Source organism: Mustela lutreola, chromosome 2 (genome assembly GCF_030435805.1).
Source record: "Mustela lutreola isolate mMusLut2 chromosome 2, mMusLut2.pri, whole genome shotgun sequence".
In the NCBI taxonomy this organism is placed as follows: Eukaryota; Metazoa; Chordata; class Mammalia; order Carnivora; family Mustelidae; genus Mustela; species Mustela lutreola.
In genome coordinates, this window is record NC_081291.1 from 148,772,983 (window position 1) to 148,800,305 (window position 27,323).

The window sequence follows — 27,323 nt, forward strand, 5'->3', positions numbered from 1 at the left end:
AGGAGGACACTGTCTCTACCTTTGCCGATGCCCTCAGCATAAACCCCTGCAGTAAATGCACCAACAGTTTCCATCATGTTCCATGGAACTTCATGTTCCTCTTCTGAGGCTGATGGCTTAGGCTAAGGGACAAAACTGGGAAACGTAGGTCTACAAGGAGTCAAAGCAAGACATCAAGTTTACAGACCTGTGATGACCTGGTTTAACTCAAGGGTGATATTTAGCCTGTCTAGAATAATGTATGGGCAGCAATGCCCTTGAACCACTCCTTTGTAAATATTATTTCTCACAACTGGCCTTTGAATAAGAATGGATCCCCAGGGAGTTAAAGCCTGTAATCTCCAGCACAAACCAAGCTGGAGTACAAAAGTCTGCATGGCTGATAAGGGCAGGCTCCTGATTTAACAACCAACTAGCAAGGAGTACTAAGTGCTCTGTATGCAAATTCAGAGGCATAACAAAGACATATATATGCCTGACAGATAAACATTCATCCAAGAAGAGGTGCTCCAAGAAGAGGTAATCATTCTTTTTACAATACTCCCTTAGCGCTTTATCTCAGTGATAGTATATTTATGTAACTCTATTGCTGGTTATGAGCCTACTTATTTTGTAGCCCCAGACCATGTTATTTTTCATATAACAGACTTATGCATGTTTTTAGAAATAGGGAGAAAAAATTCTTCTAGTGAACAGCGGGTGGTGGTTCACTTAGGTAATAATTGGAAGGACCTCTTTGCACAAAGAAATCAGTGACAATTTTCTTCATGCTATTTTTAGTAGTAATTTTTTTCTTTTTTCTTTTCTTTTCTTTCTTTCTCTTTTTTTTAGAGAGTAAGTGAAAGAGAGAGCATGAGCAGGGGGAAAGAGAGAGGGAGAAACAGACTTTCCGCTGAGCTGGGAGCCTGACGCGGGACTCAATCCCAGGATACTGGGATCATGATCTGAGCTGAAGGCAGATGTTTAACCCACTGAGCCACACAGGCACCCCTATTTTCGTTAGTAATTACTTGAAATAAGCATTATTTGAATGCTTACTGTTTGAAGATTGGAAGGCTAGATGCAGTGGTCTAGGCACCAAGGCTCATGGGAGGGTGGTGGGGGGAGTAGAACACATCTGAGAAAGGAAAACAGAAAAAATGGTGAATTCTACATGGAGCAAAAAAAGGTACAATTTGATTATAATCTTTTGTATCTAATTCATGTTTGATAAAAAGGATTAAGGTCTATGACTTGTTCTTTAATTGGAGGCGTTATTAAATGAAAATAATTGGTAAATGGGTTACCTGATGTGAAATCTTAAAATGTACCTGTGAGGGGCGCCTGGGTGGCTCAGTGGTTTGGGCTGTTGCCTTCAGCTCGGGTCATGATCTCAGGGTCCTGGGATCAAGCCCCGCATCGGGCTCTCTGCTCCGTAGGAAGCCTGCTTCCCTCTCTCTCTCTCTCTCTCTCTGCCTGCCTCTCTGCCTACTTGTGATCTCTGTCTGTCAAATAAATAAATAGGATCTTAAAAAAAAAATGTACCTGTGAAATATACCCTTCATCATTTGTAATCAAGCCACATCTTTTGCATTGTTGGTTTAGAGTAGAAACACAGAAACACACCTTGCTAATTGTTTCTTGCCACTAGAGACACTAAGGAGGCATTCCTGTTTTATTTGGGGTTTACTAACAAAGGGAAAATAACATCACACAAATTACACACTTAGTTGCAAGAATAATAGGAAAAGGAAGATGACTAAGACATACAAAGTGAACAAAATGCTCATTTAGTGTCACAGAAAGTTAAAGAATTAAGAGGTGGGATGTCAACTGGGGAGCATGAAATCCTGGGCAAAGAAGTTCCGATTTCAAATGCTAAGAAATAGAAAGTGATGGTGCTTTTTAAAATTTTTGCATTTTTAGATTACAAGATTTTTGAGAGTAATAACTGTTATTGAGGTTTACATTTATTCATTTACACACTATAGCACTATGGGGGATCAAAAATAAATAAAAAATAATCCTTGCTCCTCTCTGGCTCATGGTCTACTAGACAAGAAGTGATGTTTATGTAAAAAGCTGTAATAGAAGGTAGACTGTTTTAAATCCCATGGCAGAAATATAGATCGAGTTCCAGGGATTCTGATAGGAAGGCTTATCTCCAGCTGTAAGGCATCAGGAAAGGCTTCATAGGAGAGGTGACATTTGAGCTGGAAACTAAGGGATCAGCAACACTTTGACATAGGGAGATGGAAAGAAGAACATTCTAGGGAGGAGAAACAATGTAGCTTCAAGTGTTGGTGGCAGAAAAGAGAGACATATGTATAGAGGACAGAAAACAATGTAGTGTTTCTGGTCCACAAGAGCTCCTTTAGTGGAAAAATGAGAGATAAGGTTGAGGTCAGATTCTAGAGCGTCTGTTAGGCTTAAATGAAGGCAGTTGAACTTCAGTTGGCAGATAATGAGGAGCTATGGATGTTTTTTTGAGTACCTGATAGACGCTGAGCATATGTTTTCTGAGTGGAAGAGGCATCAGATGATAAAAACTGCAATTTCACTCTGCAGGCCTAACATGGTGTTAGCAAGGAATAAATGTATAACGGGATTTGTAAACTGTCCACAGAGAAATGTACCAACAGGGAAGCTGTCTCAGAAAGCTACTGAGAATGTGCGAGGTCTGAGAGAAAACCAGCAAGAGATGGCCTGAGGAGGTGGGCGGGTGCTCAGTGTTCCTACCCACCCCTGCGGTGCGCACTCCGGCCAGCACCGGGGCTGGGAGGCGAGCGTGGAGCCGCAGGCCTCTCGGGCTCCCTTCTGCTAGGGTCTGAAATGCTTCCCATGGGATTTAGAAGGCAAAATGCAAGTGGAGGTCATTTTCATTTTTACAACAGTGGCAGGTTCTGGCAGAAACGAGTTATTAGGGCGCCTGGGTAGCTCAGTGGGTTAAGTGTCTGCCTTCCACTCAGGTCATGATCCCAGGGTCCCGAGATCGAGTCCCACATTGGGCTCCCTGCTCAGCGGGAAGTCTGCTTCTCCCTCTCCCTCTGCCTGCTGCTTCCCCTGCTTGTGTTCTCTCCCTCTCTGACAAATAATAAATAAAATCTTTAAAAAATAAATAAAAAAAGAAATGGGTTTTTGCTGTGGACAGACTTCCCATCCCACTGTCTAATGACCAGCTTCATGAATGTGCGGCAACTGTGAAATTGGCAGCAGGTCCTTGATGTCGGGGTATTGATCGTGATTTCCTAACCTCCAGCTCACGGCTACCAGGTTAGACACATGGCAGCAGCATGCCTTTCCATCTAGTGGGGTCTCTTCCCTTACATCTCTGTAGCTCTACCAATGCTTTTGTGGCCCCCTAATTCCCTGTATTCAATTCCTTTATACTTGAAATACCTAAAATGGCTTCTGCTTCCTGCAATGAACACCCACAGGAATGGGGGATGGGAAGCTTGCAAAACAGAGGGAAACTCATCAAGGGATGACAAGGACAACTCTTTAATGGATGGAAGGAAACAAATTCAAGTCAGGGGTCCTTTCGCACTACAGAGGGCATCGGTGTGCCTTTCAGTCTCATTTGTAAACAGTCCACAGAGAAATGTGGACCTGTGTTCTGGGTCCTCTCTTCTATCAATCTAAAAAAACACACAAATCCCCCACCCCATTACAAAAATAATGTAGATTCACTCTAAAAAGCTTGGGAGATATGCAAACTTATACAGAAGGAAATAAAAATCACCTGTCGTGATATTCAAGCTGTGTCTTGAATCGACAAGGATGAGGTTCAACTATGACTAAGAAGTCACTCTAGCAGTCGCTTAAGTAGAGCAGACACACATTTCTTCCTCTGTCACATAAATAAATTCATGGGTAAGCGCTCCAGGGATGGTATGGTGGCTCCATGACCACTGAGAACCCAAGCTTCTTTTCTCTGGTACTCTTTTCTTCATATGTTCCCACTTAATTGTCCAAGCTAACTGGCCTAGCTCACCCTCTCATATCTGCATTTCAGGCAGCAGGAGGGAGAAGGAAGATTAAGAGCCTGCTCTTTCAGGAAACCATATGTGACATTTTGCTCGTGTTCCTTCGTTCCCAGTGGTCACATCTATGTGAAGAGGAAGGTGTGAAATGTAATCTTTATTCTGTGCAGCTGTGTACTCAGCTAAAAATGGGGTAAGGGGAGCTTCCATCCTTTCATCTTCCATTGTCCTAAGGGAGGAGGCAAGAAGGGATACAGAGGACAGTTAGCACGCCCACTCACATCACCAAACCATCCCCTCTCCTTCCTCCACGCTTGCTGTTTTCCTTTTCTTTTCTTCTCAGGTCCCAACACCACCCTCATCCCAGGTGGTAATCTTGACCCTACTGCCGATGTCGTTTTTTGTCTCTGTGCCTGCTTCAGTGCCCTTTGCCTGGATCATTTCACTCAGAATGATTCTCTTGGCCTTAGCTACTTTCCTTTTAAAATTCTTTTTCTGTCTTTTTCTGACTTTCCCTCTCTCATCTTAGAGGACTCCCTGAAAATGTAACACCCACTGGGCCCCCCCAGGGCAAACTTCTATAATGCCCTCTTGTAAAGTCATTCTGACCTGGCTTCTCAACCCTTCTCCAAGAAGGGCTTCAGACTGTATGGCTCTCCTCCTGACCCACCATTCTATTTTTCCCTCTAAAAGTGCAGTAGTTCCTGAAAATGACATCTTTCCTGAAACTTCTCCTGACTAACTACAGCCCTTTTTACACTTCACATGAAGCTCCAACCAATGTTCCTTGTGTGCCTTACCAAGACTGCAAATCATGTTCTGTGGTATAAACTACATCTCTTCTGATTTCCAGCCAGTACTCTTTTAGGGCTCTTTGTAGTTTATGAGTTTCCTCCAACTATATTTTTCTTTTTCCTTTTTTTTCCACTTTCACATTAAAAACTGCTCAGGGACTGAAGTTCTCTGACCACAGAAATATATGAAAACAGACACGTAATTCATGCATCTGGTTGATGATGTTTCTCTCTTGGCTCCCTTGAGGCTGAGCCAGTCCCAGTGAAAATCTTCCCGCATCTTCTGGAACTTTCATGGCTCTCATCTGCAACACCCTGGGCTTCTCAAAACTTGAGGCTCTGAGATGCAAGCCTAGTCAGTCTACTTTGGTGAAACTCCCTAGAGAAATTTCTGGCTGTGAAACCTTCCAGTGCCTCAATAAGGTGAAGATGCTTTCCCAGCAAAGCTGAGGATTTGACTTCAATAGATTCAATATTTAATCTCTGTGAGTGTACCAGCTCAGTGAAAAGAGAGTCATTTGGCCCTTCAGCAATTATAATGGTCTAGGTCACGTTGCTATAAATCTGCAAATCTTAGTGGCTTTAAACCAAAAAGGATGATTTCTTGCTCATGCTACTTACCTCATGTGGGTTGGCAGCTGAAGTCTGACATAATAGATATTTGAAGACTCAGGCTGACAGAGAAGCTACCATCTGAAATACTGGTGGTCCCCATTCCAAAGAGGAAAGAAAACTCTGGAGACTTTTGCATCAGTAATTCAATACTCCGGTCTGGAAGAGACCCTTATCACCTCTACTCACTGGCTAGAACTAGTCACATGGTCCTATCCAACCACAACCACAAGTAGACCCGGAAGCACATTCCACCTTGTGCTTGAAAGGACAGAGAACTGGAAAGATTTAGAGAACAGCCATAATAATATCCGCAGAACCTAAGAAAAGTTGAGCCAGTTGTGATAATTTACATTCACAGGCCACTATCAGGCCCAGACCAACTTCAGGCCATTGCAATCCATATTTCTAAACCTCTTTGTGTCTCAATCAAAGGAAATAACTTTCATCATTTTGCTCCTAATTACTCTGTATACCTCTCCAAGTGTTCCTACTTCGAGGTAAAATGTTTCGAGAACCGTGATGCACACTCCCAGGACTGTCTCAGCTTCCTTGCTGACATCCTTGGCATTTGAGCTCTCCTTGAGTGTCCTCCCCAGCCCCACCACCAGTCCCAGCCTCCCAGCTCCCTCCCGCCTCCCCTGTCACCCTGGGAGCTGCTTGCATGCCTCACTGTTTCAGCGGATGGCAGCAATACACAAGGGCACCTCATTGTTGGAAAGGAACAGCCTTCTGCCTGCCAAGGACAAATGCAGACACACAAAGCAGTATCAAGCAAGACTTCACATCAAAGGGAACCCTGCCTGGGCTTGCCAAGAGCAGGGCTGCCTCTGAGCCTCTCCTTTCAGCCTTGTTGGTATTCTTAGGGCCTAAGGGGCCCCCATGGTGTTCCTGCCAGGGCTCCTCATTTACCCAGCACTCCTGTTCACTCAGACACCTGAAGCTGAAGCTTTCCCTGAATCTGGACTCGACCACTTGAACAGAGCAGACTGCCAAGCATTTAACAATGTTGGGCGATTAGGAAGGAAAATTCATGAGGAATATTTACCCCGTGAACTCCCGCTGAGTAAGAGAACGGAATACTCAACTTCTTCAGGGCAACAACCCAGAGAAAATTAAGAAGTTCCTGCCTTGGGCCTCATGGAAAAAGACACATGAAGGAAGGTGTGCCTCCGGAGGAAGCAAGGATGCCTTAGGAACGGAAGTTGGGGAACATGAGAACCGAGGCCGAAATGGAGACCAGTTGTCCTGGGCAATTAGGCCTGGTGAGGAGAAGTGGTGTGCTAGACTGAAGACCCAGACAAACCGAGTTCAGCATCGGGCTTTCTGCTCAGCAGGGAGCCTGCTTCCCTCTCTCTCTGTCTGCCTCTGCCTACTTGTGATCTCTGTCAAATAAATAAATAAAATCTTTTAAAAATAGATAAATAAATAAATAAATAAATAAATAAATAAAATTGGCATGTGAATTCAGGCTCTGTTGCTTTAAGGAAGAGACAAAAGTCTTTTGTTTTAAAAGAAGGATGAGGAAAAAAACCAAAAATGGAACCAAGAGGGGACAGAGATAGGGATGAAAACTTGATTTTAGAAAACAGGTGAGGCTTTCTGTCCCGGAAGCTGAAGAACTCTTTTGGAAAGATGCATGAATTGTCAAAATACAATGGAAGTTTTAAAATCACCTCCTGTGAGAGCCAGGAGGGGAACTTATGGTTGTTGGTCCCTTCCAGATGATTTTTTTGAGTTCAGAAAATCTGAGGCTCAGGGAGTTCAAAAGGCTTTTTTGCAGCCACAGGAGCCACTTAGTGGCAAATCTGTTCGAGCTCCTGCCTCTCAGGCATGGTGGACAGGGCAGTGCTGGGCATGGCATATGATCAGAGCACACAGCTCCACGACTTCATCAAGTACAGTATTTTTAACTCCGTGGCTTCAACCTTTTGACTAAGATCTTCCACTGTGGCCAACCCTACCACCCTGTTCCAATAGCTTCCCAGAACAGTAGTAATTAGAGCGAGAAAAATAATGGATAGGGCCCAGAGAAAATGTCACATTTCTGCAAGTGGGAGGAGGTGGAGATAATGCATTTACACAATTTCCAAACTTCAGAGCACTTCATGTGACCATAGGTCCATGGAGAGAACCCAGACATTCTATGACAGAGAAAAAGAAAGTTATATCTTTTATTAACCTCCCATTGAAAGGAAGCATTTTCTTCATTATGACTGTAGGCAACAAACCACAACAGTATGTGCAGTCCTTGCACTCTGTCACTAATAGAGTTCATAAGTATTCTCATATTTTATTAGTTGTGGTAGAGATCTTGAAATATCTTTACCCTCATTACCACTCTGAAATTATGGCAGTTAAATCTCCCACTAGATCTTGTTATTTAGTGTTTAATAAATAAGCACATATATTACAAAGCCACAGATTTTTATAAATATTTTGATAACAAACTTTCAATGTAATTAGATTTCTTTATAATTATGTGTTTCTTTAATGCAGTTAAAGGTATTATTCTGAGAAGGGATCTGTAGACTTTGCCTGACTGTCAAGGGCTAATTGGCACAAAGATTAGGAAGCCCTGACATGTGAGGGGTGAACACGTGTCAGGTTGCTGTTGGAGATCCATGACACTTGGTCCCATGTCCCTGTTCCATCGCCCTGTGGGCTCAGTGTGACAGAGATGCTCCCTTGTCATTCTGGCTTGGAGAATTGCCAGTGTCTCCTGCCACAGACTGTGTTTGTAATTTCAGGGCACACCAGCCTTTGAAAGCTGGTATGACTGTATTACAAAATGTGACAGGAGAGAATTCATTGTGCATTATTATTAAAATTAAGGTTGATGGGGATTTTGTGGCATTTGCTTTAAGAGGGTGTATTCACATGCCCCATGGAAGTTGACTTTTCCCAGGGAATGGGCACTCCAAGGTCTACTCACACGGAAACTAGTTTTTTCAAGGATAGCTAAGTTGGTTTAGTATGACAAATAAATGCTTAGAAAGAGAATGAAATTTTAAAATATCAGGGCACCATTTCCACCTCTCAAATATGCAAAGAATTTTAAAGATGTAATTCTCGGGACTGATGGAATGTAATGAAAGGAGTATTTTCGTAAACTTCCCACAAGACCAAGAGTTGGCATAACTTTTCTAGATGGCAGTTTGAGCCCTATGTTTTAAGTGCTTTTCAACCAGTAATTTCACTTCTAGGAATTTATCCCACAGACAGAATTATAAAGATATTCTTACAAGTAATATTTCAATGGACATCCTTGAAACAGTAAAAAAAAAATTGGAAATAATGTGAATGCCAACAATATGAGGCTGGGGGAAGTAAGTCATGCTACCTCTGCAGGGCAACTATGATGCTGCGATTTTTTATTTTATTTTATTTTATTCATTTGTTTTAACAGAGAGAGGGAGAGAAAGAGAGGGAACACAAGTGGAGGGGGGTGGGAGAGGGAAAGGCAGGCTTCCCGCTGAGGAGGGAGCCCAACGTGAACCTCACAGGACCCTGGGATCATGACCTGAGCTGAAGGCAGATGCCTAATGACTGAGCCACACAGGTACCCCAACGTTGTGAATTTTTAAAAAATCACCATTTCAAGAATATTTTATGAAATAGAAAAATGTGTAGATATAGTGTCAGGCTTAAAATGCATGGCATAAAACTACAGGGGTAAAATTCTGTTTTTTAGATTGAAAAATATTCATTGAATCTTTTTGCAATCTTACTTATATACATATCTGCATATAGAATCTGTATGTGTTTAAAAAAAGACTGACAGGAAATGTGTCAAAGGGTTAGGACCAGCAGTCTTTGGGTAGTGGTGTTTTAATTATTTTTCTTTACTCCTTTTTATTTTTTTGTATAATCTAACCTTAGATAAAGCGGTAAGACTTTTTAAAAAGATGATTTGGTGCCACATGAGCTCATCCAATGTTTGCTGTGCCTTCTTGTTGCTCCAGACCAAAGTTTGTTTTGCTGGTTGCTACTGAGTGTTATTTTTCTCCTAACCTTTGCTCTCTTTCTCCACCATTGGCCTCCAGATGTTGGATTTAACCAAGTTCAGGGCACTCGACTCATGTCCTTCTCTCCCCTAGCTTGGACAGAAAATGCAGAGACTATAGCAAAGCCTGCCAACCTGAGAGAGTCCGCACCAATACAAGCGTCAATTAGAAAGCCCTTGGCAGAATGAAAAACCGTGTGAGGGGGAATTCGAAGCTCTGGTCAACAACCTCGAGGACTGAACTTAAAATCGGGTGAGGCTTCCGGGAGGCATGTGCCCCTCTGCTCTCTTCACCTGGGGCTGCATCTGAGCTTAGAGCTTTGCATGCGTCCAGAGCCGGGAGGGAGGAGGAAAAAAAATTCTCGCAGAACTACTTCACCTTTTGCTGATATTTGGTTGAAAGGGATATATTTTCCAACTTCCCTTGCTTATTCAGCATGTAGCATACATAAATCAGCTGGAAAAAAAAAATCTGTTTGGCTAGATGAAGACAGATTTTCTTCTGATTTTAACTTGTAAATGAGAATCATGAAGGTAAGTTTTCCATATTTAAATGTTTGTTTTCAAGGTTCTACTATTTGCAGTGCCATTTAGAAATTTGAAAACACTAGAGTCTATATTCTGTTCCTTCTCTCTTTCTTGACCTTGGATCAATTTTCTCCTGGGTGAAGTTTAAAATAATAAAAGCTGAGAAACCATTTACTCAATGCCTCCTGTTGCATAGCAATCTAAACAAACAAGCCCCTTTCCTCTGTTTAGAACTTCCAATAAAACAAATCACAAAGGCTGTGTTTTAAAAAGATGATTTCCAAGCCTCCTTTTTTTTTTTTCCTTAAGATTCCTTAAAAAAAAAAAAAAAAGAGGTCAAAGATTGCTGGCAAAAGACTCAATTGTCTTTTCAGTGATTTCATTTCACTTCTCATGCTACTGAGGGATTTGAGAACGTTTTTTGATTGTGGCGAGGCCTGAGGTGCTGAGCTGGATACATGAATACCAAGCCAACCAAAGCAGGAGAAACACTAAGAAATCATAATGACCTTCAAGTCTTCAGTACCTTCTGCATGCCAGGCTCTGGGCCATGTCGATTACCTAATCACGTAACAAACCTTCTGTGTTGTGTGCCTTCCATCTGCACCCCTGGGTCGCACTCGACTCTTCTCCATCCTGTCCTCTGTCCAGGAATGATGGCCTATACGGACTGAAGAGAGGGCTCCTGCCCAGGCAGGAGAGGAGTGGGAGGAGGGAGGATGGGCTATTTATTTTCCTGGTTACCTCCCTGCTGCTTGCAGCATGTTGGTTGTGTCCCCCCACCCAGAGTCACAGCTCCTGCCAGGCGGCCCTCGGATCCAGCTCCGCTCCCGGAGTCCAGGAATTGCACCTCAGTCTCTGCCCTTTTGGGGTTTGCGTGGGTAAGAGCTACAGAGGATGACTTGAGCTCTGATGGCAGAGTCCAGCCCTACCAAGACTACCAAGACCGCTGGGAAGAGCCCCTCTGTTAACCCTTTTCAGTCACCCCTTTGGTGCAGGTCGTTGGTTTTCTGCTTCTCTGTTTTCTCTGCCACCACCCTTGAGGAGACCGGCAAAAATTCTGCTGAAGAGGACAGCACTGGCCTCCTAATGGACTCTTATGTTCCAGCTTATTTAATATACTCTAGCAGAACAAGCCTTTCAAAGGCACTGCTAAGACGCTCCATCGACCCCCAATGCCCAGAGGAAAGAGTTCAAACCTGCCATCTTTAGACTTTCCTGAGCTCTTGGCTTTGGGCAAACAGTTTGTGCCCTGTCCCTTAGAGAGATGGTGCAAACTCCTGTAGGATTGCTCACAGAGTCAATGGGCTTCGGCTACCCTTCCAAAATTACACTCATCCCTCAAGATTGTCTTCCAACCCCACCTTTTCCAGTCAGCTTTCTTGCCCTGAGGTTCCATTTGGAAGTGAACTCTCACAGCCTTGTCTTCCTGTGGGATGTGCTGGGAATCAGTCAGCTAGCACCTTACTACACATCTTCTGGTGTCTCGGAAACATGAATTACATTTTAAATTCTTTGTCTTTTCAGAATTGCGGGCTTTGGCACCAAGGAGTTTTGGCCTTAACCATCAGCCCTGTCAACATTGGAAACGTGTACAACTTACTAACCTGGCAGATCTTCCTTACTCAAAAATGAAAGCATAATAGTAATACCTGCCTTATCCCACAGTGGGAGCATTATGTTTACGCATATAGAACTCTTATTACAGGGTGCGGCAGATGCCTATTATTTTACTTCTCTTTTTTCCTTTTCCTTCCAACTAGGGCTCAAAACGAGCTAAAATTAATTGAGTACTCTTTATGTGTCCCCTACTATTCGAAGCATTGTGCACACATTAATTCATAGGCAGAATCCTGTGTCCTGTTATTCTCCCCACTTTACAGATTGAAAAACTGAGGTACAAAGAGGTTAAGAACCTTGTCCAGGGTATACCTGGACATAAGATGGGAGCATTAATTTACAACTATCTCGTTGATTTTGGGGGGCAAAGATCTACTTTATACCGACTTGCTTTCTGTCTTTCACAGGGCCTCACAAGATGTCTTACACAGAATATAGCTGGTGTTCAATAAATGTCGATTTCATTCCAAGAGGCAGAAGCAATGGATCTAGTGTTGCAATAGGCAGGGGGCTAGAAACACACTTGGTCAAAGCAGCAGCTGCTTGCATTAAGCGAGCAGTACCATGTGCAGCTGGGAAAGGGTGGGATGCCAGGTTCTGGCAACCGGGGAATGTGGCCGCTGCCGGGAGTCACAGAGGGGCCAGCGAGAGGCAAGGCAAGAAAGAACCTGAGCCGGGAGGCCAGCAACAGTGCAAAGTTGCTCAGCTGAAGCCCAAACTCCTCTTTTAGCTATCCTCCAGGGTCTGAGGAGACAGTAAATCTCCCTCCATCCTGTAATTATACCACACGAGCATCTTTAAAAATACTTAGCCCCAAACTGATGAGCCCTTTCCTGCTGCTTTTCTACCTGAGCCAGCAGCCTCAGAGCTTTCTGGGATTGCTGTTAAAAACACTCAGATCCCAGGAATCCTTCCCCACCAACACAATTGTTGCTCAGGCCAAGCATGGGACATATGGCTGAGCATCTGGGAGGGGGCAGATTAGCCAGGAGCGCTGGCGAGCGGCACATGCTTTCATTAGGCTGGACGTGTCACAGTAAATCATTTTGTAACTGTTCCCTCCCTTCTCTCTGCATAGCAAAACATAAAGGAAGATGAATGACCCAAAGCACCATAATGCTGTTGGGATATGCCAAAGCTTGTGCCTGAGACACTTACTGACATTTCCTTAAATATCTTTTTAATATCTTGGCCAGGTCAGGCATACCAATGACATTACAGAGCTTGCAAATCAATGCCCCAGCTGTTTTGGTTTTTTAATAAAACCGAATGTGATCTCTTTAAAATGATTGCCTTCCGCCCCCCCCCCCCCCCTTGCTTTTTACAGGGCTTTCAGAGAGCGGGACTGTGGGAGCCCTGAAGTCGGGAGCTGGCTCTCAAAGAGTAGTTGTTCCTTCGGCCGGTGGGGGTGGGGGTGGGGGGAGCGGCAGAAATCAACCATTTGCTGGATTATTGGCATCATCTGTTCCTGGTCCCCTGTCTGACAAATCCGATCTACATGATTCCCCAGACCAAGTTATGGTGTGCTGCTGTTGTTAAAAAATGAATTTACCAAGAATCTTGATGAAAAATCTGAAGGCTTCGACTTCTAAAAATCACATTGGTTTCTCCAACTGGGATCAGTCCAAATGATTTATTCATAATTTTATTAGAGAGATCTTTTTCCAGAGAAATTCTCTGTATCAACATAACAGAAATTGAAAGAGACACTCTACCAAGAATCCAACCGTATGCATGTGACTTTTGCCCCCTGAAGAAATGGAATATGTTAAACTGTCATCAGTGGTCACCATCCTGGCCACTGGAAAGCCACCATCCCCCAACTGCAACAGGAATTCCTCACGCAAATGACGACACAGTCCTGTCAAATGGGAGGTCCCAGTGGGAGGAAAAATCCAATATAAGTGCCTATAAATCAGAGTTTTATAATGATATTAGTTGACTGCTACCTATATGGGTCATAAATGTGACACCACAATAAACAGCCCAGTTTCTTTGAGGATGTATTTGAGGACTCTTTTTAGTGCCCTTGAGAAGTTACAGTACCTCTCTTATTGCTTTTATTTTCTGTAGCTTGTACAAAATGTCTAAACTTTCTTCCTTCCAACATTTTGCCTGGGCTACATTAGCGCAAGTCTGTGTTTTCCTGGGCCTGCAGAACCACAAGCCAAATTAAGACAAATGGGGAGTTGGAGCCTCAACTGGGCCCCTGGAGAGGCCTCCTCCCACTGCCTTTCCCCTGTGCTGACTTTTCACAAACCAGCTTCGAAGTAACTGAAATTTCCCTTTTTGATTTTTTTTTTCCTGACCACAGGCAAAGTCCTGTCTCCTCAGTTCTCTGAAAGTTATCCATTCCTGAATTTTTACCCTTAACCACAGTGGAGGAAAGGGAATAGCTGAGGTTAGGAAATATGGAAAGAATGTTAACAATTTACCACGAAAATATACATTAAGAATATTTTCAGCAAGTGTAATCTCCACGTTGAACTTCTAAATCTAGAATTCTCCTGTCACGTGACCTTCCTCGCACTGATGTGTGCCCCTCTGGGCCTCAATTCCTACCTTCCGGAACGAACTCTCTGGAGAAGGTAGGACTGATTAAAAATAGACAGATTCAGTCTCCAAGTTTTCCTCCCTGTTCAACATTTGGCCGCACTGGTTATAAATGTTCAAGCGGTTAGGTTAAAAGAGTTGTCTTTTGCATGAGCCCGTGTGTGAAGATCGCCAGAGATTTTAACAGTCATAAAAACAGAAGTGAAAATTCACGCACAGATAGTGCCTTCAACGGAACAGCTACTTCTGCTAATAGAAATTCAAACTCATAAATACTTTAGCCTTAAGATCATCACAGAATGTCACTATTAGAAAGGGACTTAGAGGGGTGCCTGGGTGGCTCAGTCATTAAGCATCTGTCTTCAGTTTCGGTCAGGATCCCAGGACTCTGGGACCGAGCCCTGCATCAGGTTCCCTGCTCAGTGGGAAGCCTGCCTCTCTCTCCCTCTCCCACTCCTCCTCTTTCTGTTCCCTCTCTCACTGTGTCTCTGTCAAAATAAACAAAATCTTTAAAAAAAAAAAAAAGAAAGAAAGAGATTTAGAGATCCTTCCACTTGTTCCCTCATTTTACATAGACACGATTAACAATAATTACCACTGCCAGTGTCTCTGTATCATCTCATTTAATCCTAACCAGCCCAGAATATGGCTTCCCCATTTTGCACCCGGGAAACAAGGCAGGGAGGGGTAAATTAACTTGCCCAAGGTGAGACAGTGGAGGGTGGATCTCAGATTCCTAATTCCAAAGTCAGGTTGGACAGCCTCCAAGGACTTGAACCCTTGTGACCAACAACTGGCCTGGCTTTATGGGGTCCTTCTGTGTGGCCCGCCACCCACTCACCCTGTTCTCAGGTCGGCCCTGAGGGGCTGTCAGGATCCGAGATGAATCTGCCTCGGTCCCAAGGGCCAGAGCTGGTGCCTCTACAGACAGGCATGCCGGGCTGCATCTGTCACTAATGGCATTTCCAGATTTCTGCCTCTTCGTGAGCCCCGCTCTTGGCAGCTTTGCATGTCCGTGAACCTAATGTGAATAGTGTGCCTGCCTCTCAGCTGTTCCAGGCTGGCAAGAAAGCAACCACGTCTGTGGCCAGGTTACTTTTGAGGGCACCTGCATTATGGAGGAGATAGCCTCGCACAGGGTTTAGGCTTCTGGGTCCATCTTTGCAGGGCTGAAGCTACCTTGGGAATGTAATGTGTAATGCTGACCCTGGACTCACCCACAACTTGCTTCTTTAGTTACGAAGCACTTCATGTATATTTCTTTGTATTTTAGAGATTTTCCTCCCCTTCTTACCCCTTTTTTCTTAGTGACATAGGATAGTAACTTGAAGGTCACTGTATTGTTCAACTTTGTTCCTCTCTCTTTCCAACTTTGGAAACCAGCAAATGATTTTTTTTTTTTAACATTTTATTTATTTATTTGACAGAGATCACAAGTAGGCAGAGAGGCAGGCAGAGAGAGAGGAAGGGAAGCAGGCTCCCCAAGGAGCAGAGAGCTCGATGTGGGGCTCAATCCCAGGACCCTGGGATCATGACCCGAGCTGAAGGCAGAGGCTTTAACCCACCCAGGCCCCCCCGGGCAAATGATTATTAAATGCAGAACAGAAAAGCCTATAGTAAAGCCCTCTCTTCTTACTTGATGTAGTGGATTTTGGCCTTTCTTGGCTACCCACTACCATTCTATATCCCAACATCCGCTTTCCTTTTAAGGAATTCTCTTTCCCTCACAGTGTGAGATCATGGTCACAAGTTCAGCACCCACAACCCACTCTGGAAGCTAAAGGGGGGGGGCCCTATTTCACAGGGTGATAACAAATGCTTAATGAGTGACTTCAGATAGCATCTCAAGCACGGGCTAACAGCTCAGGAACTCTGAGCTCTTCGATGCAGCATTCTTCTTTGTCTCTTCATCTTGGTCTAGTTTGCCTTTTCATTTTTGTTATTATTTTTCGATTACTATTCCTCTATGGCAGTCTGCACTGGGCCACTCTGACTCTTTATCCTGGTATATTGAATGTTGTACAATTAACACAGGACAGGAGGTATGGTCCTTTTTTTTTTTTTTAATTGTGAAATATAACACTACTTCAAGAAGAGCACATAAAACTACACAAAAGATTTATAAAGAATTGAAAGCAAGTGCCCATGTAGGACTACGGTCATGATTATTTGCCTCCTAGAGCCTCCTCCGTGCCCTTCACCAACTGAAACCCTTGTCCTCATTCAGGGACGACTTCATGTGTGTGTGAGCTGGGCAGTCACACAGGACTCCCTGCTTAGAAGTGTCTGGGGCTTGTGTTAATGTTCTGCAGTTGTCATCTCGAAATTCTATAATCTTTCAACGAATCATTCTGCATTTTGCCTGGGGACCTATAAATTATGTAACCCATCCTATCTTTATTTCTTGAGTTTACTATTAACCCAACCTTTATGAAGGTGATTTTCTCGCTTTTCTTTATAATTTCACCACCTGCATGAGCATCTAGAGCTCTTTGATCGCAGTGGTGTGCTCAGACATATTGTCCTGCTATAAGGCCAACCAGTCCTAAGATTCCTGTTTCCCCAGAGATGCCCTGTTTCCTTTCAGTATTCTCCCAGTACATTTTACTTTGCTTAGATTGCCAGTGTTGATTTCTGTTGCTTGCAAATGAAGAAACACAACTGGTACTATTTGTTACTAAAAGACTCTTGAAGGGCACCTGGGTGGCTCAGTCAATTAAGCATCTGTCTTTGGCTCAGATCATGATCTCAGGGTCTTAGGATCGAGCTCGGCGTCAGACTCTCTACTTAACCAGGGAGTCTGCTTCTCCCTTGGCCCCTTCTGCGCATACCCTCTCTCTCTCAAGTAAAGTCTTTTAAAGAAGATAAAGACTCTTTTGGAGACATAGACAGTATATAATGGTTTTTCTTTGTTCTGTTCCTTTCTGCACATACCCCAAGGTCTTATGAGTGTTCTATAGATTTGAGATTCATTTAAAAACCAGCTAACATTCAATCTGATAGATTCTTATTTTCTAGAAGAAATTGAAACTTGAAATTGTGAAAGCATTTAACTATATTTAGGAAAATATTCAGATCAGGCCATGAAGTCCAAATTCCCTGCCAAGGACACTTTTTTTCTTTTCAGAAAAATTACCTCAGGTTGTTCATGGATCACCACTTTCTTGGAGAGCTCCTTCCCACAACATGTGGCTGAGATAGGACTCTAAATCCCTGGCGACATGTGTATCTCCCATCCCTCTATCTTCACTAACTGGTGCAGGGACACACAAGGGACCTAAAAAAACCCAATAATAACCTTCTCTAGGAGGGTTCTGTTTGAACTACCGAAGAAGTTGATTTCTGGTCCTTGGAGTTCCCAGAAAGACATAGGCTTAGGACGTAGAGACGTGTAGAGACGGACGCCAAGGTGTAGAGACGGACGCCAACACACAAAAGGTGGTGAGCAGAGCCATGAAGCAGTAGAAGTTGTGAGATTTGGTAGCTGGGGATTTGGCAGTTGATTATGGCACAAAAGCAGAGGCAGAGAAATTCTGGCTACCACACTGCTTTGAGCCTCTGGGGTTACTGCGGTCTCTAGAGGAACATTTCGGTGCTCCACAAAGCTTGTCTTCATCTCTGTCAAGATGGTTTCCTCTGCTTGCTCATTTCCTAGTGTGTCCTAAGATAAACTTCCAACACCTGCATCTGCCTCTGGCATCAGAAGTGGCGCTTGTAAGAAAATGCATTTACAAAACCTGGACTGGATCATTTGATTTGAGATCCTAAAAAGAACCCTTCTGCAGACTCCCTGTGCTTGAACAAACCGTGTTCTTACTAACTCGGACTGGTGGAAGGATGAAGTGTAAATGGTTAAGCAGATACTTTAAATCCTGCTAAAATAGGAGGAAAGAGAAGAAAACCAGAAACGTCACCTCTAGCTTGGCCAACATGAGAAGAGCTGATAGGTGGATGACAGTGCATTTTGATCATATAAGAATATTGGTTTGTTTTCATTTTCTTTTAGGAAGATTTCTTTGGGGCCCCTGGGTGGCTCAGTCAGTAAGGAGACCAACTCTTGATTTTGGTTCAGATCACGATCTTGGGATGATGAGATCGAGCCCTGCATCAGGTTCTGTCTGGGTGTGGATCCTACTTGGGATTCTCTCTCTCATTCTCCCTCTTCCCCTCCCCCACTGAAACAAACAAACAAAAAAAGTATTTCCTTTCTTTAGAAGAACATGATATAAACAAGCAGACCCTGGAAGGCAATATCTTATGGCTGAGAGAGCACTGAACTGAGAGTAAGATCCTGGGTAAGTCACCTGACTTCTTGGAGCCCCTGTTTCTTTATCTGTAAAATGGGAATAGTGATAACAATTGAGCTTTCCTGCCTGTTGAGAGATGCCTCCGGAGAGAGTGTAAAAATAAAAACTGTTTTGTAAAAGACAGAGCACTCTGTAAATGCAAGACAGCTTAAACCCTGCCTATCATGGCCTACAAGAGAAGCAAAGCCAAGGAAACTGAATCAGTAAGCATCAGGTTTGAAGAATTGTTTCTGAACCAAAGTCATGAGATCAAACTTTATGATATCAATAAGTGGGAGGGAAGCACAGAAATCACATTTTCTTTGATCAAATTATTTTAAATAAATTCCCCTTATCAATTGTGCTATATTATTTTGGGGCATCCCAGGCAGTTTTCTACAATGTCATGGTGTTAAATCAACTAGTTGGCAAAATAGTTGCAAGTACTGAGGTTCCCCTTTCTCTTCAGCACAGAGAAGGGACACCAAAGGAATGGTCAAGAATGTATTTCTAGGGGCGCCTGGGTGGCTCAGTGGGTTAAGCCGCTGCCTTCGGCTCAGGTCATGATCTCAGGGTCCTGGGATCGAGTCCCGCGTCGGGCTCTCTGCTCAGCAGGGAGCCTGCTTCCTCCTCTCTCTCTGCCTTCCTCTCTGCCTACTTGTGATCTCTCTCTGTCGAATAAATAAATAAAATCTTTAAAAAAAAATGTATTTCTATCTGGGTCTCAAGTAAAGATGACCATTGGTACCAGTTCGGACTAGACTGAGGATAATCACAGGACATGCACATAGCTACATCCCCTCACCATGGCAACCATCAGCAAGCAACCACAGCACCTTTTCCCTCTGTAAGCCTGGAGATGGCCTCAGAACCCTTCTAACTCAATGGTACCTTGATGAGAGCAGGGCGAAAGCCATCTGTTGTACCCAATCAAGACTGTTCATAATCAAAGTGTTAGGCAGGTATTAGGTGATGCCCTAATGCCCATGGAGAGAATCAAACCAACAACTTATAGGTTTGTGACTTCTTTCATTCTCAGAACACTTCATCGTTGCACTTAACTCTAAGCAAAGCAAACAAGTTCACAGGGTTCAACCAAAATGCCTGGGTTGTAATTCCATAGAAGTTCCTCTCTCTTCATCCAGCCATACAGGATATTTGATCCTTCTAATGCCTTTAGCTGTTGGCTGCAAACAACTGTGAAGAAGAGGAGGAAACCTGACACTTTAGCTGGATGATATTTACACAGATGCAGCTTCTTCCTCAGCATATTTGGTTAGGAAGAGCTCAATGAGCTAGAGGCTGAATCTCAGGAATGTGTAAATAAAGTGACATTGACACAGACCTTTAGGAACATTTACAAACCCCACTCTAACCCCACTTAGAGCAGGGGTTCTTAACCTTTATTGGGCGTAGATCCCTTTGGCAGTCTAGCAAAGTTAATGGACCCCTCTCAGGTCTTTAAATAAAAGTTTAAAAAAAAATACACATTGGGTTATAAAGAAATCTGACTATCCTGAAATATAGTTATTGGGATATTCTTTTAAATCTGTGATATAATAACATGTGTGCCTCTTTATTAAGTATTAACTAACTAGGTCTAATTGCAGGTTGAATAGCTACCATAATTTGGGAGTAGAGATGAAAGCAAATAAATTGAGATATGTGGGACAACTGTCATGTTCTATAAAATTATCTGTGATTTCTATTGGTGACTAAATCACAGGTCCTGACTGATAATACTACTGTGGTTTGTGATCACAGTTAAAAGAGAAAAGTTACTAAATTTCTGAAAGAGGTTAGTAAAGATCAAGACAGATTTTTATTCCCTGCTCTAACTAAACATGAGCCCTCTGAATTGTGTTCTAGGATCCCAGTTACAAACCTCTGACTTAGACAGCTTTGGCCTTGGGGATCTATAAGCTTATGAGGGAAAACATTCTTACCTCTAGTTTTTCACTGTGGGAATATTTATATAAAAGAAAATAGTTTTCTGTGGGCTGCTTTGCTTTGGGGTGTGACAGCCAAGCTCTACTCAAAAATAAAATCTTCTGTAATCTCACAGCTCCCGCCCCCCACTGCCAGGGGTACATACAACTTAAACACATTCTCTGGCCTAGACTCTGTGCAGATGCGAGGAAATGGGGGCTTAAGCAGGTTAAGTGACCTTTCCTCCAGAACTAAACAATGGGCAGAGCCCTCAAACCCTACAGCCTCTCATTCCTAGAGGCAGAATAAAGTTCTATTACTTATGGTCATTTTCTATCCCTGGCAAGTTGAGGGTTAAGAAGGCCAGGAGCTCTTTCTAGATCAGACTTGAACCAGAAGTCCGAGAAAGGAATCTTGTAGGTAATCAGGGACCCCTCATGGTTTATTGGAGTTTATTTGACATAGGAGACTCTAAAGAGGTAGATGACCGCCCCCCCCAAGCCCATGTGGTGTTGGTGGAACAGGCTCTAACAGGGTATCATTGAAGCATTGTTCGAGCTTGATACTTCTGTTTTGTGGTTGATCAAATGAAATCATGGATGGATGGGTGGGGTGGGGAACTGGGTAAGAGAAGACATTTTAGAAAATATTATCCCTAGGTCCAATAGCCTCTGACACAACGTTATAATTTAAATGCACGTTAGAATTTAGATTATATTCCTTATGTCAGCATTAAAGTTGACTTTAATGATTTATTTTAATTAATTTAATTTATTTTATTTTAATTGCAATATCACTGTTTTATTTATTCACAGGTGATCACAAAGGATCCCTTGAATTACTTACCACCAGAAAAATAACTCCCGAGAGTAAATCAAATAAACCATCTGTTTCTAACAATAGGGAAGCCCACAAACAAATCCAGTACTCCTAGTACACTACTTTCCTCTGGTTCTCTGTGCTGGCATTATTTTTGATGGCCAGGAGGGGAGAGGGGAGCTTCTGGGGCATCTCAGTTTCTCCTGAATTTAGATGATTGCGGGGAGTGAAGGGAAGGAGCAAAGACCACTCTCTACAACTTCTTGGAGGATCTCTGTCTTTCAATCCAGTGCCTTTTCTCCCACTGGGAGGAAAAAAAAATTACCCAAGTAATACATGCTCTTGTAAAAATGTAAATAATATGGGGGCACCTGGGTGGCTCAGTGGGTTAAAGCCTCTGCCTTCGGCTCAGGTCATGATCCCGGGATTCTAGGATTGAGCCCCGCATCGCATCGGGCTCTCTGCTCAGCAGGGAGCCTGCTTCCTCCTCTCTGCCTGCCTCTCTACCTACTTGTGATCTCTATCTGTGAAATAAATAAATAAAATCTTTTTAAAAAGAATGTAAATAACATGGAAGTGAATTAAATAAGAGTTAAAGTTTCTTTTTCTTTGCCTTCCTCTAACCCACCTCCCTCCCCAGAAGCTGAGTATCTTCTAGTGTTTGTATGTGTAATCACATAGTATCTTCTATGTGTTTGTATGTGTAAATGCACAGAAAATACATAAATGCAAAAAAATACATATCTCTACATAAATGGGAACCTATTATAATTATACATATTTTTCTTTTACTTGCTTTTTTAAATTAACAGTGTTTCTCAGATATCTCTTTGTGTTTGCCCATGTAGATCTTTTTTTTTTTTTTTTTTTAATGACTACAGACTGCCCATAACATAGCTGGGTGTACCATATTTGTTTCACTATTTCCCTATGCATGGACATTCCTGTTTGCAGGTTGGATTTTTGTTGGTTTTCTTCCTAACTAGAAACAGCACTCCAACATCATCCAACCTCCTTTAAGCGGCTCAAAACCATCCCTCAGTGTGTCCTCTCTCTCTTCAGGAATCAGAGCCGGGTGAGAAGAATAGATAAGGCAGAGTAGGCAATCGTTTTTCTTCCCCTTTGCTGGCTTCCTTTGCCACCCCCACGGGAGTTCCACGCAATGCACAACAGGAGAGCTCCCCCTGCTGGGAATGCCCTCCCTTCCTCCCTCTCACCTAGGGAACTCCTCTCAACCGGTAAGCCTGGCCTCACATCTGTCTTCCAAGGCCCCGCCCCCACCGCCACGCCAAGTCAGCGGCCCCTCCTCCCGGCTCCTTTGGCTCTTTCTGCGTCTGGGATCACTTTAAAGTTACCTGCCTGTGCACCTGGCCCATGAGGGGAGAGAAGGAGTTCACCGTGTGTCCTCAGCTTCCAGCACCTTGATTAGCGCGTTGCCCGGGGACACGCCGGTGACCTGAACCACAGGGCCCCCAGGTGAGCAGCTCCTGACGTAGTGTACGCTTGGTCTGGTTACCTACAAATCTCTGTTGAAGCAACACCATTAGGTTGTGTACCATCTGGATCGCATCTGAGATAGAACAAGGTGTACAGACTAAGAATAGCCTTGCAGAAGGTTAAAATAACACGTGTCGCCGGCGCGGGCCGGTCCCTTTTCTGGCTTGCTCACACTCATCACATCCATGGGGATCGCTCTGATCTTGGCAGGAGGCTCCCACGGACTGAAAAAGAGCAATACCGGTTCTGCAGTGACTCTGTTTAATTTGTGTTAGCGTTGGTGCTCATGCCCGGCCGGTCGGCTCTCATGCAAGTTGCTCTGATAGAACCGGTTGTTACTCCCTTTCCAGCTGCAACCCTGCCCGGCCTCGTGCCTCTGCCGGGCCTGCGGGGATCTGAAGGGCTTTCCGGCACCACGCTCCCAGCTTCTTACGACAGGAGGCCCCAGCGGGCTCACAGCTGCGGCGGAAAGGGGCCTGCCTTTCTCCAGCCTGTTTGACGTCGGAGGGCAGAGCAGGAAAAGACGGAAGGCAGATAGCATGGAAGGGGGAGCCTGGGTGGCTCAAGTTGGTTAAGCGGCTGCCTTGGGCTCAGGTTATGATCCCTGGGTCCTTGGATAGAGCCCCGCATAGGGCTCCTTGCTCAGCGGGGAGTCTCTCTCTCTCTTTCTCTCTGCCTCTCCCCTGCCTGTGATCTCTTTCTCAAATAAACAAGTAAAATCTTAAAAAAAAAAAAAAAAAGCACAGAAGGGCTGGAGAGACGTTCCGTCTGAAGTAGCCACTAGGTCAGACTCCAGAGTTGAGGCTGACATTTTGAATCCTAAAACTCTAGGCTGTACGGTATCTTGAGGATAAGATAAGTGTTAGAGCCGAAGGACGCATGAGAGCTGGTAAGCCTTAGAGCCGAAGAGCGGCTTGGGTGGAGGTGGGGAGAGCACCGTACTATGTAGAGCATGCGCCTGCCCGCTCCACCCTTCCACCAGATTGCTGCTCCCTATTCAACCTACACAGAACTTCTGGGGGTGACTCGCGATAGGCCCTGATTTCCCGCTTCGGCTTACACAGCTGGCCTGGAGTAAGCGCTGTTATCAGTTCAGGGCCCCCAACAGTGAGGGGGAGGAAGAGGCAGGAGGAGAGGAGATGGTGGAAGGAATGGTGTGGACTGGGTCTTCCTTCTGTCCTTCATTCTTCAGAGACGCAGACCGATGTCCAGAAGCGGGAGGGGTCAGGGCTGAGTCACTCAGCTGGTAAAGCCGTGATTAATCTCCACGCTCCTTGCTGCTCTCTTGTATGTCCCACATTTTTTTAAAAAAAGATTTTATTTATTTATTGGACAGACAGAGATCACAAGTGGGCAGAGAAGCAAGCAGAGAGAGAGAGAGGGAAGCAGGCTTCCTACCAAGCAGAGAGCCCGATGCGGGGTTTGATCCCAGGACCCTGAGATCATGACCTGAGCTGAAGGCAGAGGCTTTAACCCACTGAGCCACCCAGGTGCCCCTGTCCCACATCTTTGAGAAGGGAGAGTAGGCATCTGCCACGCTTCTGGGAGAATCTTTGTCTAGGGGAGGGATGTACTATGGCTAAAATGCTTCCCTTACTTTCCAATACCTCCTCTATATTAGTTTTACTCTTTGGCCTCAAGTTTGGCTCTTTTACAGATGCAAATACCCCTGGGAGAAGCAACAGAACCTCACCAAGAATAATTTCATTCAGTCTTTTCTGTAAAGCCGACTGAGCAAAGTAAGTTGTAGATGAGGAAGAGATGTGAATGTGTGTTAAGGTTTCCAACTATTTCCATCTATACTCCAGAGGAATCTAGATGCCTGAAGGGAAGAGATGCCCCTTGGTTTACTTTTTGCCTAGAGACTGGTCTGACATCAGGGACTCTTCCCCTGAGAGAGTGCGCGTGGTCACTCTGACCACAAAGTTCAATACGGAGTCACCATAGTTCACATCCTGGGCTGGCGGCTCCTACAGCTAGAAACTCCCACTAACCCAGATACTTCTTGGCAGCCCACAGGAAGGTGGGTCTATGCTGATAAGCACAATCATTCTCTAAAGTGGAAGATGGCCAGGGAGATGTGTCAGAAGCTCTCCTTAGCAGCAGAAGGTGGGGGAGCTTGCCTTTTGAGCAAGGTATATCCTGGGCCAATGGCTCATTTCTGGGCTCCTGAAGTCATCTGCTAATTCCCAGGCAGTAAAGAAGGCACCTCCTTTCCTCCCTCACAAGTGGACTTACAAGTCCACTCAAGAACAAGATCATTGCTTTGCTCCAAGTGCAAAAGTGCCTCCAAACACTGACGATTGCCCCCATTCTGGTGGCTCTACCTTCGTCGTTCATTTCTCTGGTGGCTCTACCTTGGTCCGCATTTCTCCTGAGTTATAGAAGCCCAGAATAGAAATAAGGAATATGGGACTAAGACAGCTGAGCATGCTGGGAGGATTGCTTAAAAAGCCTGCCCCCCGCCCCCTTATCTTCATGTCCCTTGTGAGGTTGAATAAAAGAAAGTAATGTTTCCAAAGCTCTCTGAGCTCCTTGGGGAGAGAGATTATGAATGCCCAGATTCTGTGGTTATACAGGGCATTTAATAATATACTAACAGCTAGACTTTCCCCTCCTTGACAGAATTTGATTACACGAAGCTCCCAAAGGTCTCCTCTGAAATAGAATTTTCTAAAAGTCAACAAAAGTGGAAAACACTGCAGGCTTCCAATAAGGACTGACCCCAGGCAAGGTTCTGCTAAGTCTGGGGGAGGGGCAGCGTTTCCTATGGGACAGGCAGAATTCTTCCTCTCTGGAAGATCTCAAACACTGGAGCCCTAATGGGAAACACAAGAGTTTGACTACTGAGACTTAATAAGGCCTGACATTTCTATTCCTAATCCTCATATATATTCCATTATGGTGATTTTTCATGACAGAGCACTCAAAAGGAGCCCTCTTTTGTTCTGGCGGGGGGTGAGGGAGGATAGGGAGGACACAAGGCAAGTGGTGGGGAGAGGAAACTATAATTGCTATAAAAATAAGAACAATCACAAGTAACCCCAACAAAATTTCTGGAAAGCCCAGCCCTGACTCCTATTTCTCAAAAAATTCTCCCTTCTAATGATCTGCCCAGGCTCCAATGAAATCCTAAACCATTTTCTTCTGTGCTTAAAATATGAAATCCAATGTAAAACTAAACGTTTGAGAAATAAAGACACGAAATAACATTATGAAGAGCTGGGGGAGAGAAAGTTTGGTAAGTCAACTCTTTCTAAAATATCTGAGCCTGCCTGGGCCTGGATAAGGGAGGAATTCAGAACCCAGTCGTGCAGCTTCTTTCTGCGGCTGCTCAGCCATCCTTCAGTGGCTCTGGGCGGGGGTGGGGGGGGGGACAGGTAACCTGCTTCACAAACACTGAGCAGCTCCCATTTGAGACCATTAGAATGCACAGATAATCGGGACTGTATTCACACTGGTCCGATCAATAAGAGATTACACGCCTCCTGTGAAGGTTACAGTACGTACCATCTACCCTCGAACAGAATGAGTAATTTTGTGCTATTTTTGGATGGTGTGATTCTTTAAAACAAAGTGATAAATTAAAGTGGCCTCAGTAATGCAGCAAAAATGTTAAGCTGTTTTAAGGCAAATGGAAAATGTGGTCTTCGTGTACAAAGAAGGAGTCAGCAGATGGAAAGGTTTGGAGTCGGCTCTCTACTGAGTTCAAAAGAATTTTAGCCCGTCAGTCTGGTATTGAACTTTGGAAACTATGCAGTGCCCAGGATTGTGCCAGGGCATGAGGAGTTATTAAAGAGATTTTTTTTTCTAATGCATTTCCAGTTAATAGAGAATTCCTTGAGGGCAGGCATGTTGTCTGTTTTTTTCCATGATAATATCGCTGCGTTAATATCCCACCTTCCACAGTTCTCCCAGACCACTCAAATGGCTTCGTGTTGGTCACTGGCAGCACATATAACCTCTTCCACTGCTCCCCAAATCCAGGCCCTCTTTGTCCACATTTCTCTTAGCTAAATCCTACATCCCACACAACCTTCAAGGTCCAACATAGACCCCCGTGCATTCCTTACCGCCTTCAGCTTGTGCCGCCACCCCCCTTCTTTCCTCTCCCATTGCACTTAGGGTTAGACCACACAGAGGGGTTTAGCTGAGCAGCAGCGAGAAGGGGAACATCCAGGAACAGCATGGGCAAAGGCTGAGTGGGTGCCCCCCCCAGTGATGCTGGGGGAGGTGGAGAAAGGGAGAGAATGAGGGGAGCGAGAAGGAGGAAGAAGAGGGATTCGCGTTCAAATCCAGGTCCCTCCATGCCTGAGGTGGGTAATTTGGGACAAATGGTGTCATGTCCTGGAGCCTTGGGTTCCTCCACTCTCAGAGACCTCCCTTTTGTGACTGACTGCCTCTAGTATCTATAAGACAAAAAATAAAATAAAATAAAATAAAAATAAAAAAATAAAAAAATCCATCGAACCTAAATCAGACTGGTGCCCTGGGGTGAGGAGGGTACAAAGTAGTGGGAGTTTCAGGAAATCTTTCTGAATTAGGGTCTCCTCAGTGATCCCCTTCACAGCACCAAGTTATTTTTTGTTGCTGTATCAGTTTAAGCCCGGAGAGGTGTCTGTATGTGTGGGTGTCTGGCTCCCTCACTAGGCTCTACACTCCCTGGACAAGGATGTGGTATTTCACTCACTGTTTTATCCCCAGGATCAGGCCCAGT

The 27,323-nt window shown here is 44.3% G+C and overlaps 3 long non-coding RNA genes across 3 annotated transcripts in view; all 3 read left to right on the forward strand.

Annotated features, from left to right (window-relative positions):
• The first annotated feature begins 398 nt into the window (after positions 1-398).
• LOC131825899 (uncharacterized) lies at positions 399-6,675 on the forward strand. The gene is made up of 3 exons (XR_009351361.1): positions 399-519; positions 3,995-4,155; positions 5,004-6,675. It is a non-coding gene; the product is annotated as an uncharacterized LOC131825899 (long non-coding RNA).
• A 2,734-nt stretch (positions 6,676-9,409) lies between these two features.
• Positions 9,410-13,499, forward strand: LOC131824996 (uncharacterized). The gene is made up of 3 exons (XR_009351077.1): positions 9,410-9,627; positions 10,690-10,783; positions 11,430-13,499. It is a non-coding gene; the product is annotated as an uncharacterized LOC131824996 (long non-coding RNA).
• An 8,918-nt stretch (positions 13,500-22,417) lies between these two features.
• Positions 22,418-27,323, forward strand: part of LOC131824997 (uncharacterized) — an 85,204-nt gene continuing 80,298 nt past the window's right edge. The window contains exons 1-2 of the long non-coding RNA XR_009351078.1: positions 22,418-22,585; positions 24,264-24,345. This is a non-coding gene — a long non-coding RNA (uncharacterized LOC131824997). The remainder of the gene's footprint in view (positions 22,586-24,263; positions 24,346-27,323) is intronic.